We start from the raw sequence: 14052 nt of genomic DNA, 5'->3' as shown, positions 1-14052 counted from the left end.
TCACAAGAGGTATTTCTGGTTCATGAGGGCCAGAAATACATGAGCTATGCCAGGCATGTGCCACGCAGGCTGCAGGCATGGCCAGACCGGCCCCGGCGTGGCTGAGCCACAGTGGCCAATGGGGCACCAACAGCTCTGTCCAGGGACCTTTCCCCATCACCCCAGCAATTACCCAGAGCCTCCCATGGTGCTTCCCCCACCTGAGCGGGACGTGGTTGGGCACCAGCACCCGCAGTGCCAAGGGGAGAGCTCAGACCGCGAGCTGGGGTGGGGGGGGGGGGGAGACATAAGGAGCCGAAACAACATAGACCAAAAGCCAGGAATAGCAACCATCTCCTTGCGAAGGAGCAGTCATGTTCCGATTCCCTGGCAGAGGAAGAAAAGGATTTGGGAGCTTGCAAAACTAGGGAGAAAGCGATTAGAGCATTCCAAACGGTGCTGCAGGAGGAGGATAAGAGTGCATTCAGTTTTAAGAGAAGTATCACAAGAACTAGAGCTTTAGATTGTGTTACATCCAGCCCTGAGTAATCTGATTAGAGATTTATTTTATGGCTTCAATCAGAAAGACAGAGAGGAAATACCAAGAAAGCACAAAGCAGCTGCTCGGTGCAGGCTGTGCAGAGACAGAAGACAGCAAGGTTTATGTCTCCTGAAACTGGGTGAGATGGGCACAATACACCACCAGCAACCTCAGCACCTTGTCAATTCAGAGTGATCAGGAGAGGGTTGATGTGTGCCACAGTGTGGAGCAGACCCAGCTTTCCCACTGTGCCGCAGCACCCAAACCCTGCAGCTCCCTGCCATCCAGTGCAGGAGGTACACAGGAATACAGGATTGATACAGGCAAAAGACATTTATCTGGGAGCCAACACAATGGGCTTGTTCCTCATCCAGATCCCATCACAAGCACACATGAGCATCGACCCTTTGCCTGACCTGGGGCCGAGCGTGGCCTGCAATGTGTCATCTCCCCAGCACAGTCATCAGCCTTCCCAGGAAATGAGCAGGGAAAGCAATCAAAGCCACAAGGAAAGAACAAAAACTCATTACAAGTGAATGACCTCCCGCTGCAGAAGGAAGCCAAGGCTCAGGCAGGTATTGCCAGCCATTAAAAACGAGCTGGCCCCGCACAAGGGCAGCAGCGGGGTCTGATGGTCAGCGATGCTGCAAATTGTCCTGGTTTATGAGCCCCTCTGGAGTGAAACGTGAGTGATTTTCCCACTATGGTGCCCATGTATGAAGCAGAGCACTAACACCATCACCACAGCTGAGCTCCTTAGGCAGAACCGGATGGTACCTGTGGTCCCTGTGGCACACGCTGTGGTCAGCGGCCTCCTCTCTCATCCTGCTGGTGTGGAAAACAGCCCCTTGAACACCGGCAGCATCCCTGCACGTCCCTGCTAACCCCAAAACCACGCAGAGATCAGTGAGTATTGCCCCTACAAAGCCTTGGCCGGCAGCAGCCTGGCTGCAGAGCAGAGCTGTGATCTGTGTTAGCAAGTGATACAACATGAGCTTGATTATCACACTGCAATTCAACTTTGAGCACAAAACCCTGCAAGCAGAGGTCACGGCATGGCTGTTTGTAGCCCAGAAGGTGACCCACTGCAGAGCACCAGTAAGGTAAGGCTGGGCCACAGGACCTGCCCACCCTGCGGTCACCCCGTGTCCCTTCCCTTCCCCTGAGCACTGAGAGAAGCAGGCAGCAGAGGTTTGGTACCAAGCAGTGCTGGTGGGAGGGCAAACGAGTGGCTGTTTGCTCAAGCATGAGAGCTTCTTATCAAAGCTGTGTCCCTCTGGAGGCTGCTCTTAGGAAGCACCTTCCCATCACATGCACCTGGGACTTCAACACACGAATCACGTTTTGGTGCTGAGCACATGATTTTGGTGCCCCTTCAGTGCCAGCAACCAGAGCAGGGCAGTGCTGAGCTAAGCAGAGCAGTGCTGGCCCTGGCTCCTTGGCACATTGTGGGCGAGCAGGCACTGTAATAAACCAAAGTCAAGAGGAAAATGGTAGCCCAGGGAGATGAAGGGAGAGGCCAAAGGCCAGGCAGTGTGTCAGAGGCAGAGAAGGCAAATGTGTGTCAGCCTCTGGTGCAGCACCAGCCCCTGCCTGGTTTGCTCCCTTGTGTGAGTGTATAATCTCTGATGGTTAAACAGAGAACCAGGCAGTCATGCCTGTGACAGCAGCATAATTACATGGAAATTGTCTTCTTGATAGTTTGGGGTGGTTTTCCCTCTAAATGCAGACTTTCTGAAGAGATGAGCTCCGAGATTTCGGCATTAAATTAAATCAGATCAAATCAGCAGAGGAAATAGGTCTTTACAGCATGAGCAGATCTCTGAATTTTACTAACAAATCAGTGACCTAAATGCCATCATTTATCATTAACGTCACTAATAAAGCCAGATCCAGGATGCACAGCAAACCAACATCAGCCACACAATGCCAGCACCACCAGCACCCTTCTTAGCCCTGGTCCTTCCCCAGCTCCTCCTGCACAACAACCACCATTCCCAAAGCCATTATTCCAATCAGCCACCACCAACATCCAGCCATGGAAAAATCTCGTGCTGTCTCTGGGCCTCGATTTCCCTCAGTGCTGGGGTGTTCTGGTGACAGGAGGGGTTGTATCTGCCACTGCATCAATCTGCGCTGAGTGGGGAGAAACCCTTTCTAGTTCCAGAAACCTGGGGGGAGATCAGTGCCCTGCTCTGCTGTGAGGGGTGGTCATTGGTTCATCCAGGAACATGTCCCTGTGCCACAGGAGCAGCAGCTGGACCAGCAGTTCCCAGATGCTGCCCCAGGAGATGCTGATGTCTCCATTACCCATCTCCCTCAGACACCTTGTTTGATGTGAGAGCGTTAAGAGACATATAATTTGTGGAGCTAAAACACAGGTATTATCTCAGTGACATCCATACAATAGGGAATGTGCTGAAGTCAATCACACTCAGCAATGGGTTTCTGTGGCTCTATGGCTTTTTCCTTGCTTCAGATAGAAAGAAAATGATGCAGTTGTTATCTGGAAACCCAGCCCAACATCTCCCTTGCTAAATCATCTCACACTGTACAATTTCATCAATGAGCAGGAGCAAGAGACCTGCTTCATACTGGTGCCACACACACACTGCCCGCACCACGACAGGGTCTCCGGATGGGTGCTTGTCCTCTCCAGGAGGAGACGTGCCTGGAGCAGCACGGGAGAGCCCTGCTCACAGCAGTACCTTCTGTGTGTCCAGCCTGCAGCCACTGTGACCACATCAGCCACATGGGCAGTGGTATAAACACAGGCAAAAGGAAAACCCTCCTTTCCCACTGCCTGGGCTGCAGGGAGCCCATGAGGGCATTGGCACCTTGGATGAAAGGACATGACTTACATGGCCTGTTTCCCAGTGTTCCCCTGAGCACCAGCACTCCCAGGAAGTGGACACAGACCTCTGGTCTGATCCTGTACTTCCCACCATCACATTCTCACTCTGCTGCCTGTCAGCACAGCCCCTGCCATGGAGCTCAACATGGAAGTGAAAAGCAAATCGTTCAGTTAACAAAGTTGTGTTTAGGTTCTGGAGCTCCAGTGAAGACCTGATGGAAGTTCTTGAGCCACTCCTCAGCTCCTGGTTCACCCTCACATGAGCACCAAGCTCCAACTGGGAGGTTTAACACCAAACTGTTTGAAGGAGGAAGGAGCTGTCACAGCCCCTGGTGTGACACTGGTAACATTCAAGAGGAACGAGAGAAACTGTGTCCGAAAGGAGTGACCATTGAGTCTTCACAGGGACATCTTTACATAGCTCTGGCCTATTCAAGTGCCTGTCAAGCCTCTACACATCTCCTCTGGGTGGGAGTCTAAGATAAGACAGGTTTTTAAACCAGGCTTTGGAGGTCGCCAGGTCCTTGGACGTCACACGGGTCCACCGCTGACGCGGGTGTTTGCTGACCAAGCACAAAACCAGCATCATGAGCCCCACTGGAAATAAACCATCAGAGATGGAGCAGGGCCATTTCCAGACAGTGACCACGGTCCTGCAGGCACCGTCTGGCACCAAACCCTCCCTTGGAGTGAGAGCGCTGCCAGGCAGCTCCAGCACCCGGCACGGTGCCAGCGGCTGCATCCCTGCCGCACCACGGGCTCACCAGCACCAACCCCTGCGGAGCCAGGGCGCTGCAGACCAAAGAGAGAGCAATGGGCGGCAGGAGCAGCACAGCAGTTAATGATGTTATCATCAGGAGCAAAGCACAGGCTCTGGCCCAGCGCCTGCTCCAGCACCGTGCTCCCGGCCCTGCTCCGGCCTCATTGGCTGCTCGTGCTCCCAAATTGCTCCCATCCCAGAGGCAAGCGGACACATGGCCACTGCCAAGGTGGGGTCAGCAGGCACACTGAGCAGGGAAAAGGCTTTTCCACACCCCCAGCACCCACCAGCAGCCAGGACCCTGCCCAGGCGAGCTCCATGGCAGCCCTGCTGTACCCTCAGCTCCGACCTACAACCCCATCCCCCTGCACACCCACATATTTGGGAACACACACCCAAGGCAGATGGTGCCTCTGTCACTGCAGCCATTAAGGCTCCCCCGGCCCCGTCACAACAATATTTGCTTTTAGAAGGCTGTTATTTCTTCCAGGCAGCCGCCTTTCGACTGTCTGCAAACAGCTCCTATTTTGACAGGCTGTAAATATGGCAGGAGGGAAGATCTATAACCCAGCAGGGTTTATTAGGTCTGAAACACCGCTAAAAATAGACCCACGTGGGGTTTCTAAGTCCTCTGGGCAGATGTAGCTGTGGATAATCTAGCTTTAAATATGTGAGGGCTGACAGCAACAACATTTTAACATATGGAACTGGTGAGCACAAGCTGCACCAGCTCAGCTTCACCGGAGAGCGGCGTTGGCATCGCCAGATCCCAATCCGCTGCCTCAGCTCTGCAGCTAGGGCTTCTGCAGGAATAACCCCTCAAATAACCCCAAATATCTACACATACCAGGGGAGTCTCCCAGGGCAGGAGCATCACTCGAGCTGTGCCAATATCCCCCCATGAAACTGTACATAGATAGGGCTTACCAGGTTAAATGGATGTAACACCCCAAGTCCTCAAAGCCGACAGCACCTTCCTGCTGCTGGGAAGGCTTCCTCTGCCCCGGGCAGGCTGTGAAACATGCTGTAAGGATGCTGCGGGGCTGGGTGTCTCTGGGGGCGGCCGGGACGATAACCACCCTTCCAGGAAGAGAGAAGAGCTCCCGCCTGCCGGCAGAGATAGCAGGGAGACGTTGGGGCTGGCCGGATTTTGTCAATCGCCCCAGTTCTGGGAGGTTTACATCGCTCCTTTTGAATCAACAACTCCCACCTCGTGCTGAAGATCTCCAGCCTGGGAATGCCGGGATGTGGGGACGGTAGCAACGCTCACCACTGCTCCCTGATGGGCACCGAGCACTGCCCCATCCCCTGCAGCCCCTGCTCAGGGCTCACCCCACTGCCCAGAGGACGGCCACTGTTGCGATGTGAGCTGGGGAACCGGGCTCGCAGCAGCCGGGTCAGCAGCACGCAGGAGGTCACCCCGATGCGGCCAGGGAGCAGCAGCAGCAGCACCCCCGGCCCCGGCTCCCCTCGCTGTTACCTGCTCACAGTGGGAACCGGCGGCAGCAGAAGCCAAGCGCTCGTGTGCCCACTGCTGGCACAGCCGGGAAGAGGATTCAGGCAGGGAAGCAGGGCCGGGAGCCGCGGGCTGCGCTGGGCTGGCAGGGAGCCTCCGGAGGGCCCCGGGCTGGTCCCGCACCGCAGCCGCTCGCCGCCCGCCCCAGAGTGCTCGCATCTACACGGCAAATGAAGGAGGATTTGGCAACGCTTCCCCTCGGGCCCATCGCCTCCTCCAGAGGACAGGGGTTGACTCGCACCGCCTGGGTCTGCACACACCGAAACCCGGTCAGAGCGCAGCGGGTTTGTTTTGAACAACACCCGAACACCAGCGGGTCGGTGAAGGACGCGGATCTGGTGCAGCCGCAGCCGCTCACAGCGCAGCCCAGGGGCCCCTGCTTTGCCACCCTCCAGCCTCCCCTGGGCAGAGCTGTCATTGGGAGCTATGAGGACAGCAGGGACTTGGATCCGTGCAGCCCCGCGCTCCCAGCATTGGCCAGGGCTGGCACAAGTGCTCAAGGAGCAGCTCAGAGGCAGCAGATGGGAAGCGGGGATAGCAGCAGCCGGGAGCTGTCACCGTCCCTGGCCACTGGCCTGCAGCCCCTCTGCACCCATGAGGGGCTTCGTGCCAGCAGGGACCCTGGCACCAGACCTGCCTCCGGCACAAGGACCCATTTTGCCAGGGATGCTGTGCCCAGCCCCACAGGCCACCGTGCCCCAGGAGCTCCCGGGGAGGAGGCAGAGCAGCAGCTTCACTGGGGAAGCACTAAACAAGGTACAAACCTGGTTCCCACCATCATTTTGAAAGGACTGAACCACTTCAGGCTGCTGGCCTGTCACCTATCATGGACAGTTTAAGATTCCAGCAAAATTTCACAAGAAATCGTGGTGGGATTTCAGCCAAGGGACCCAGAAAGATGGCTTAGGAAAGCTCAGAACTTGCTGTGAGATGAGCCACATGGCAATTAGTATAACTAACAACAGCATTCGAGAGGGTGAGGCATCCCTCTAGGTAGAGGAGAGCATCAAGATGGTGGGGCAATGTCCATTAAATAGCCTTTGCCTCAGCTGGGTGCCCAGTTAACCCCCATCCGTCAGACCCATCTAGAGACTGCCCAGCACTTGGCTGGGAGCAGGACCAGCCCCTACCCCATTTTGCCCACCCAAACTCAGTGGTTGGGTTAAAATTGGTTGAAATCCATTTTCATCAATTCTAACACTTGCTCCAGGTCCCAGGGCCCCCGTGGGGCACACCAGCCCCACACACTCAGCTCTCCTCCTGCATTCCTGCACCCAAGCCAAAGGAATTGCCTCACTGCAGTCACTGCTTCGCCATAGTCGTGATCGCATTTCCTCTGCAGTGCAATGCACGTGCTCCTACAGCTACAGTGCAATTGCCAAGCATACATTTGCATGCAATTACCCATTTTAAAAGGTGGTAATAAAGTCAAAGGGATTAACTCCAAAACAATCTGCTCTCCAGACCTTGTCCTCATAGGACCTAAGAGCAAACCTCCTAGATTATTGCAATACTCAGTACAGTTACTGCCAAGAAGCTAAATCATTCCCACATCTTCCCATTAACTCAGCTCTGGCCCATCAAATATTAAAGAGCCTCAAGCCTGGACACAGCTCGTTTTTTGAAGGTCAAGCAAATCTTTTGTCTCTTCTCTTCCCACCTTTATCTCCATCACTGTTCCCACCATCAGCTGAGCATCACATGCTCTTTCATGTGAATTTTAGCTGTACACGCACTGACTCTCAATAATCGGTGTACAAGGCTCCTCTGTTCCACAGAGATATGAGTATTTCACTGCTATTTTCACTTTTTAAGGCCTGCCTGAAGGAGGGACTTTCTATTGACTTTTTCTTTTAAATACTCAGTGGTTTCTCAGTGGATCTCGCTGGTGACACTAAAGAGAAAGTAACCAGAGTGCAGGGGGCTGAGCAGCCATCACATGCAAGGGACTGGTTAACCTCCCACATGGGACATCTCCTGACCTGCTCACTCTCAAGAAGTCTGAATGGAGGAGGAAGGTCCCCACAGGTTCATCCCCATCAGAGCAGGTTTGTCCCCATCACACCCTCCTACCTCCCACATCCCCAGCACAAGGATTACCTGGCTGGAGGGGCCTCGGGGGTCCCTGCACTCACTGTGCTGCATGGGGTCAGCACAGGGCTATGAGAAGCAAACTCACCAGGTGAGCTCATCTGGCGGGGCTAGGTTTGATGTGCAAAGATCCTATGAGAGGCTGATGCTTTCCTCTGGGGTGACCTCCCCATTTGGGAAGTGGGTTTAGCTGCCATCTGGCTCAGCTCTTCCCTTCCCAGGCAGCACAACCTGACCTCAAACTCCACCACGTTTTACAAGCCCTGCATGAAGCTGTGCCCCAAGGAGCACTGAGGGCACCACAGGAGCACCCCACAGTCCCGGAGGTGCTGTGAGCTTTCTGTAGGCACTTCACATGGCTCAAATGCCAGCACCAAGCCAAGATCTGGAGGGCTGCTTTGGGATGTGATGCCCTTTGGCCAGCCTGGGGGATTCAACTGCCCCCAGCACTTTCCCATGAAGTGAATAAAGAACATGAGAACAGAAAACCAGGGATCACAACAGGACTGGCCCAGGCCAGAATCCTGGATCCACACGTGCCAAATCCCATTCAGTGTACAAGTGCCTCAGCCTCCATCTCTCAGCCCTGGCCCCTCTCCTGGCAGCACCAGCCCCTGGGTACATGCACCCCCAAAACCAGCAACCAGGTCATCTCCAAGCACTCTCCCACACTGTCCAGCCCCCATACCCGAGCCGGTGGGGCCGGGCACACCCGCTCCCGGTGCAGACCCAGCCGGGGGCCGCGGCAGCCCCCGGGGCAGAGCCAAACTCACCGGAGCTTCCTGCGCATTTCGGAGCTCCAGCAGCGAGCGCGGCCGTTCCGCAGCGGCCGCCCCGGGGGTGCTGGGTCCTCACAGCACCTTCCCCACCCGAGCACGGCCCCGGTGCCTCCCCGCAGCTCCCGGCACCGCACAAGCCCCTGCCCGCGGTGCCAGGGCTCTCCATCCATCACCTCGCCGCGACACTCCCACTCCACAGCATCCACTCATCCTCTCCAGTTCCGAGGCCCTCAGACATATTCATGGTTACCATAGGAACTAATGAAACCCGAATTAAAAGAGAGAGGAGAGGCAGACAGAGGGAAAACCGCTTTGATGCTCTGGTGCCACCTGTGTGTGTGAGTTTATTACACCAGTGAGGAGAGCAGCAGGCAGGGAGCATCCCACAGCCCAGCATTGCGCTCGGTCTCACCAAATACCAACTCCACAGAGGACCCAACCTTCACCCTTCCCTCCAGACCCCAGCAGGGACACGTAGCCCACTGATCACCGGGGATCAAGGGGCTCAGTGTCCCAGTGAATCCAGGTGCCAGCTCAGACCACACAGGGACCCCTCTGCAGCCAAACACTGGGGGCCACATCTGCCACCCTGCTTTCTCCCTTCCTGGCAGGCTCCTGCAAGTCAATATTGATGCTTGCAGCACACACAAGGCTTCGTGAGGTGCTCCTTCGCTTGCAGAAAGCAGCTTGTCTTTTTGTTAGCAAGTTACACAGTGAAGGAGTTGCCCACGCCTGGCATGTCAGCAGAAGGCTGCAGCAGTAATAAGAGGGTGTTAGAAAACCAGAACTATGTTTTTATTATTATTTTTCTATATATTTTAAAAGCTTTTACAAACATCTAATGTGGCTCTGGCTGGGCCCCAATTACAGAACCATTTAATGAAGCAATCTGTCCACAAACCAGACACATTAGGAAAGGCTGTGGAAAGCATTAGCTGCAAATGGCAGGGATAAAGCAGCTCCAGTTGATGCTCATCGAATGCCCAGAGTGAACCCCCTCCTCCAGCCAGGAGAGGAGGGTGGGAGAGAGAAATACGGCCCTGGACCCTCACCCCTGCCTAAGCAGCAGCACAGCAACGTGCCCCATGGACCCAGTGCCCAGCATGGTTGGGAAAGGAGGCTTGAATGGTGTTTCTGCAGCAGGGCTGCTTCATGGGGCCTGGGGAAAACATCAGAGCACAAAGTACCCAGGGTGTTTAACTCCTTCCCATCTCTGTGGGAAAAGGGAAGTTTGCTGAGATCCACCCAAAGCAGTGACCATTGATTTAAACCTCTTGTTAGCCCAGCAGAGCCTGAGCCCCGAGCCAGGGACAGCAGCTCTGTTGTGCTGTTTACCACGGGTCGTTGCAGGCACGTTTGGGCAGCAGGTTCCCCCAGGCTCTCTGTGCACTTTGCCACTAATGGCTGTAGAGGGAACCACAGGAGTTGTTACCACGCACATCACCCGTGCCCGGGCAGGCTGAGCTGGAGCGTTTCTGTGCTAGCACATGGTTACACTGACAGCCTGCACCACAACAACCCCGGCTCATGGACCCTCCTGAGCCTCAAGGGCATCTTCATCTCTCCAGAGCCATGCCATGGGAGCAGGAGCAGTGCAACAAGCACAGGCACCCACTGCCCACTGACACCACCCCCGCTCCAGACTGCAGGGTTCAAAACCAGAATAAATCAACTCCAATTCCACCGAATTCCCAGCCAGAAGCTTGGTGGTGATTCCCACCCCCAACCTGTGAGTTAACCCACTGATCACGCAGCACTTGTGTTGCTGCAGTCACTATAACCACACAGTGCCTGAATCACCTTGGACTGGAAGGGAGAACAAGCCGCATGACACACACAAACACAGCTCCAGGAACAGGGAGATATGGCTGGTGTGCCACTGCACAGAGGTGGAACCGCAAAGACAGCCCAGCTAACAGGAAAGCATCCTCCATGCACAAATCCATCCCCAGCACCATATATCTCACAGGGTAATCACTTTATATGAGAGAAGAATGAGGGCACTCACTTGATCTTCAGGCTGGCAAGCATCGTCTTGTCAATCCTGGGGAGAGAACAGAGGAGGGTGTTACTGCGGGTGCAGGAGGGATGTGTCCCCCTCCAACGTGGGTGCTGGGGGCTGCTGGCAAACCCAACCCCACAGCTTCATGAGAAGCCCCGTGGTGCCCCCAAGAAGGGAGCAAGGATACAGCAGGGGCAGGATGTCTGTACCTGACCGCTCACAGCCTCGCTGTGTGAGCTCAGGCTCATCCCTGCAGGGCTGCACCTCACCCCTTCCCTTGCCCATAGCTGCTGTGAGCACACACATGCACACAGATGGGGGGACCACAGAGCAGCCCCATCGCTGCCAGCCCTGCAGGGAGCCCCAGCGACTTACTTCTTTATTTAGCACTGCTAATAAGTGCCTATCTCCACGGAGTCATTGTGGTTACAGTCACATTAATATTAATATTAATTAATGCAAATCATAGTAATGTCTCAAAATACAAAATTATGTCTTTTGGCAGGCGCTGCACACGCTGTGCTCTGCCACATGGGAAAAAGCAAACACTAAACAACAGCCCCAAACCCCACTTGTTTCACCCTGTGCCCACAGAGCACGATGCAGGGCAGCAGAATTGCTGCTTCCCCTCTACTCGCAGCTTTACCTCCCTCTGCTCTCAGGCCCAACTTCCTTGTCACAAGAGGCTGTACCCACAGAACCAGATCCTGGTACTCCAGAGCACGAGCCAGCATCTCCTGCCCACCCTGCCTGTGCCTACACCATCCCCTCTCTTGGGCCAGAATTCCCCTTCCAAACCCCAAGGCCATGGGATCTTCATTCCAGGCATTCCCCCAAAGAGTTCTGGGTGAGCCGGCACGCTCCTGCTCCTGAAATAGACCCAGGCACCCGCTATTGTCACTTAATATACAACAAGCCCGTTCACAGCCCTTGTTGATCGTCAAATTGAGTTGAACACTAAAGTGTGCTGCGGTAAAGAGCTGTTGCTGGAGTCGGTGGCAGATGCAGAGAGCCCTGGGGACAGCGGCTGTTGGGGCAGCTCCTGCAGGATCAGCACCAGAGCAGGATCCGCACCGAGCAGCTCCAGGAACCGCAGGAACTAAAACCCATTGCTGGTGTTTGGCCTCACAGAGCGCGGAGGAAAAAAGAAACAGAAATAAACCACAGCAGAGCAAGCCCCTCACAGGGAAACCGCAGCTGCAGGATGACTAAGCTGAGAGCCAGCCCTGCCCCGTGCCCCCTCCCAAGGTGGGGTGAAGTGAAACACCCCACACCCAGCCCAGCTCCTCCAGCACACCCCAGCACAGCCTGCGGCTCCCACAGCTGCCGCTGCCCCGAGAGCAGCGGCCAGCACCGCTGGGGGCAGAGGCATAGGGCACCCACATCAGTCACTGGGGCCAGTGAGCTGGGCAGGAGAGCGGTGGCAGTTCCCAGGGCTGTCACCATGGCTTTACATCGGCCGTGATGTGCATCCTGACATCCCAGTGACAACAGCACATCTGCTGCCCAGGACAGCTCTTCCCAGGACCTCTCCGGCTGTAGATGCAGACGGTGGGCAGAATAAACCCTGATTCACACCCTGCTGAAGGGCTGAAGCAGCACTCAAGGCACCGGCAGCGGTGTCTGGGTGTGCCCAGCCACCCCACACACGGTCCCCACAGGAAGGGTGTGTTGGCTGGGGCAGGATGAGAAGATGCAGACTCAGGTACCTGCCGCAGCAGGTTCCTTCCCTTCCCGTAAACACCCGGGGAAGTGTTTTCCCACTGGGCACAAAGCTCTCCGGGCAGCGCACGGCTGCGAGGGGCTTCCTCCCTAAGGAGCTGTGCACGGATCCCACATGGAGCTGCCCCCGCACACCCTGGTCTGTCTGTGCAGCCGCGGGTGCTGATGCTCACAGCAAGCCCGTGCCCTGCAGCGCATCCCCCTCGCTCCAGCAGACCTCGTTTCCTGCCTGAGCCGCCGGTTGTGCTTGTTTGCTCCCTGCAACTGCCAAAGCCAGAGGGAAAACAACAGAGCAGAGCCCAGAGGCCCCGGACACCCCAGCGCGGCGGTCACGGCTCCGCTCCATCCCAGCGGGAGGCTGACACCGGCAGCAGCTCCCGGGATGTGCCTGCTGCAGCTGGGGCCCCAGAGCCTCTGCTCCCGGTGGCAGCAGTGGGGCAGAGCTGGCCAAGAGCTGCCGTTTGTGCCCAGAATGAGCCTGTCCTTCACTGAAGTTATCTGTACAGGAGGATGTCCAAGGACTTCCTTCCCATTTTCATGTAAGCCCAGGGGAGAAAACACTTGGCTTCAGTGGGGCAAGAGCTTCATTCCAAGGACCTGGGATGCCCCCGAGCTCACTGCCCCCCTGCAGCACTTTCCCCAGCAGGTTTTAAGCAGCCACAAGCTTTCTCCCAAGCCCTGCAGCTCCCACAGCACCGCAGCAGAGCTGCTCTAGAGCCAGCACCAGAGAGCCAAAACCATCACAAAATCACCTATTTGGCCATCAGTCCCCACTGACCACAGTCACACAGCACAGACCTGGAGCGGGCATAAAGGGCATCAGAAAGGAGAAAACTGGGGGAGAACAGTGCTGCTTCCTTATTTCCCTATAGATAACACATCTGGGAGAGAAGGGACACAAGAAGCAAGCAGACCCAAACAGCTCTGCCAAGCACAGACGGAGCAGGGATGACTCAGGAGGTGCCGATGGTGCCAGGAACCTGCCATGGATGAGGTGGGACCCCACCATGTGCCACAAGTTGCCAAAGGTGGTTGCAAGCATCACTGCCCAGGCACAGAGGAGCTGGCAGCAGGTCCTCAGCAGCGAGAAGCTGCCTGGGCTTCCCTGTGGGCACAAGGGAGAAGATCCTGACTCCCGCACGTGTTGGCGCAGGGCAGCAGGAAGGGCTCTGCCATGAGGACACCGCAGCACAGCACCACGGTGCTTCCTTCCAGAGGGAAAGAGAAGCTCCCCAGTGAGGAGGGGCAGGACAAGAGGCACCCACCAGCCATAGCCGCCGAAGGAGACGCTGCGCTTCCTCTGGAACATGGTGGCTCGGTGCTGCCGGGGCGCTCCAGCCATGGGACACCGGGACGGTGGCACCGGGTGCCAGCAGTGACGGGTGCTTCCTGCGGGACAGGCGCTGTGCCAGGGCGGGGGCACCCAGCGCCTCCCCTCCATGCACCCCACATAAAAGTCATTTCCTTTTCTCTGTTCTTGTGGCCTCAGGCTTTTCACAACCCTTCCCTGCCGATGTCGTATTTCTCCTAATGCCGGGAGCCCTGGCACTGGGGCTGGACACGGCATCACCCATAGTCATGGTGCCATGGGGGTGCCCAAGCCGGCAGAGGGTCTCTGGTGGCACCACAGGGGTCTGGATCCCTGAGTCCTGCATTCCCTGCACCAGGCTGGATCCCTGGTCAGGGATCCTCCTGTGTCTCCAAGCACCTTTCAATGGGCTTCCCACTAAAGGCACGGAACCTCAATAACCCTAACCCAAAAACCCCACCACCACATTTCTCACAGCAAACAGGTCCCTGGCTGCTCC

The sequence above is a fragment of the Melopsittacus undulatus genome, chromosome 13, assembly GCF_012275295.1.
Source record: "Melopsittacus undulatus isolate bMelUnd1 chromosome 13, bMelUnd1.mat.Z, whole genome shotgun sequence".
Taxonomy (NCBI): Eukaryota; Metazoa; Chordata; class Aves; order Psittaciformes; family Psittaculidae; genus Melopsittacus; species Melopsittacus undulatus.
The sequence above is the reverse complement of the archived record's forward strand: the minus strand, read 5'-3'. Positions refer to the sequence as shown.